At 39.9% G+C, this 2,580-nt stretch overlaps 1 long non-coding RNA gene across 1 annotated transcript; it reads right to left on the bottom strand.

The window, feature by feature from the left end:
* Positions 1–376: 376 nt before the first annotated feature.
* LOC106519806 (uncharacterized) lies at positions 377–2,295 on the bottom strand. Its single transcript, XR_001310482.1, has 2 exons — positions 2,067–2,295; positions 377–531 (listed from the first exon to the last, which is right to left on the bottom strand). It is a non-coding gene; the product is annotated as an uncharacterized LOC106519806 (long non-coding RNA).
* Between the last annotated feature and the right edge of the window lie 285 nt (positions 2,296–2,580).

Genomic DNA, 2,580 nt, shown 5'->3' with positions numbered 1-2,580 from the left:
TTATTTATGTATTTGCCTTCTTAGCACAAGAAGGTTGCTGGTTCAACTTCTGGTTAGGATCTCTGTTCGCTCTGTACTTGTTTAGGCTTTTTCTAGGTAACAGTCCAAAAACATGCATGTTTTTGTGTCTGTATGTGTGAATTGTTGTCTGTCTTATCTGATGCATTTGGTGAAATGTCCAGGATGTATTCTATTTCTCTGCGGTGACCCTATGACCTTGATAAACAATATTAAGCAAGATGATATTTATCACTATGGAGGTTAATACCTTGTTGTTTAGCTAAAACCTTAATGTAAAATTGACTTTTATTTTGTTCCTGTTTTGGTATTGTTACACTGAGAGGTGTGGTGTACAAAAGAGAGTCATACTCTTAAATGGCTTTACAGCAAACAAAGCAGGTTTATTGGGTCTTTTCAGGCCTCACAGCAGCTCTCAAAGTGGCAGCCCTTCCATCCGTCTCACTACATTCAACAGTCCACCTATATACACACACACCCCACCTTCAATTCAACTCAGCCAATCACCTCAGTCTTTCAGAGCGGGAAAGAAAACAAACAGTGTGACATAGATAATTTAAACAATTATTCATCTATAATGGAATATCAAACAAACATTTTATGTATGCAAATGTGTAATTTACAAGTCAGTTTACTCATTTAATTACTGAAATTTTCTTCTTACTCTCAACAAAGAGGACACACCTATGGTAACAAACATTTCATCTGTACATTGACATGTTCACAACTACACACCACACTCTGAAACTAAAACAGAATGGTTTGGGAAGAACTTGGTGCTTCTTAACAGGTATTTTCTAATTTTTATCAGGAAAAAGCTTCTTTAGCTGGTAAAAGTTTCATCATGTATCTTCGTTAGTCTGCTGCTTGGCATCATGATTAAGTCCTGGGTTGTAAAAAAGTAATTCAAAGTAAACTAAAACTCTTAAAGTATAGTATAGTGTAGAGCTACAGAGTCAAAGATTCCTCGTATGGTCAAAATCAATTAAAAATAAGACCACCTTATGAAATGGCATAATCAGAAAAAATAACATTGAACTTAAGAGAGGAAAGGGGTGGGTCATCTGTGATGGTGCCAGCTTGCAGGCATACACCAAATACAAAAGTGAAAAATCACACTCAGGTTCATTTGTGTCTGAAGGGCTCGACACACGGGCAGCGACAAACTACAGCGATTAACGGCCGTCATCGCAGCCAGGGTGAAACCCGACACACGGGACGCGATAGCGATCGCAGCGTTGCGAATCGCGCTCTCTGGTCGCTTGTCTTCACAAAATTTGATTGGTTCTTGACTCTGAAGGTGGGTGTGCATTACGGACGTGTAAACTAAACAAATCTTGCGATGCTAATGATATTGAAAAACAAACGCACATCAAAATACAATTTTATGAGGAAAAACTTACCATAAACTTCACCCTGGCACCAACAAATTCCCACAAAGCTGCTTTTTTTAGTAATCACTTGGTGAAAGTGTTAGCTAACTGCAGTGTGTAGCACACTCTCCTCTCATTGGTCAGYCAATGAAACCCTCGCTGATTGGTTGTACGCTAAGCGACAGCGACAAAAGTTGAACATTTTTCAACTTTCATATGTCGCGTCGCAAGCTTGCGTATGCACGACTACGTGTACGAGCGCGAAATTTCACATGCACTATTTTCGCCGGTCTCTTAGCTGGAGGAGGGCAAGCGATTGTCGTCTCACCGCACAGGCTCCATAGGAAATGAATGGAGAGCGAGCGACGTCGCCTCCCGTGTGTCGAGTCCTTTAATGAAACTTGTGAACCACAACACAGTTTTCTACAAATGAAATCAATGAGATTATACGGAAGTTATCAATGATCTGCTAACAAAAACAAATGAAGAAACAAAGAGAGAGCTGCTTTTAGACAAGCTGTGTATTGTACTGAGGAACATGGAGCACTCTGGGATATGATATGGAATGACTGAGCTAAATGCAAATGTCTGATTGATTTTTTTGACCAAGGCAGAAAGATCACCTCCTCCTATTGATCTACTTGAGGCAGAACGAGGGTAAACAAAGACACTAACCTCTGACCTCATGGCCTTGGCCTACAGCCAGAAAGCTGCCTTTTAGCCCTTGTCTCGTGACCTCTGACTCCTGCAGATGTGACCTCCAAAGATGTTTGGATGAATGGCTCTGCTCCAACTGCTCCTGGCCAAACTACCTGAGCCAAACGAACACCTCCACAGAGTTTAGGAGGAAGAAAGAGAGCAAAAGAAGTTTTCATCCAAGAAACAACTTCTCCTACAGGATGTGTCACCGTGCAGCTGAAATACAATGAGAGAAACAAGTTGAGGGAGAATTTCTCAAGCCTTAAGATGCTATTTTCAGGTTAATAGCAACTAACGGTTATTGACTTGGTAATTTAATTACTTGCGCATGGTTTAAACTTATAAACGCAGACATGACTGTAAAAAACTGTGTTCTCTGTGTTCAAATACAACAGAGTTGTTCTAAGTGTTGAAAAGTACTTTAAATCTGTTTGAAATGAATACTAATACTCACAAATGAAAATATTAAGCCATCAAAAGGTTTGTACAG

This window comes from Austrofundulus limnaeus, unplaced genomic scaffold, assembly GCF_001266775.1.
Source record: "Austrofundulus limnaeus strain Quisiro unplaced genomic scaffold, Austrofundulus_limnaeus-1.0 Scaffold83, whole genome shotgun sequence".
Lineage (NCBI taxonomy): Eukaryota > Metazoa > Chordata > Actinopteri > Cyprinodontiformes > Rivulidae > Austrofundulus > Austrofundulus limnaeus.
This window is presented reverse-complemented; position numbering and strand designations above follow the sequence as displayed.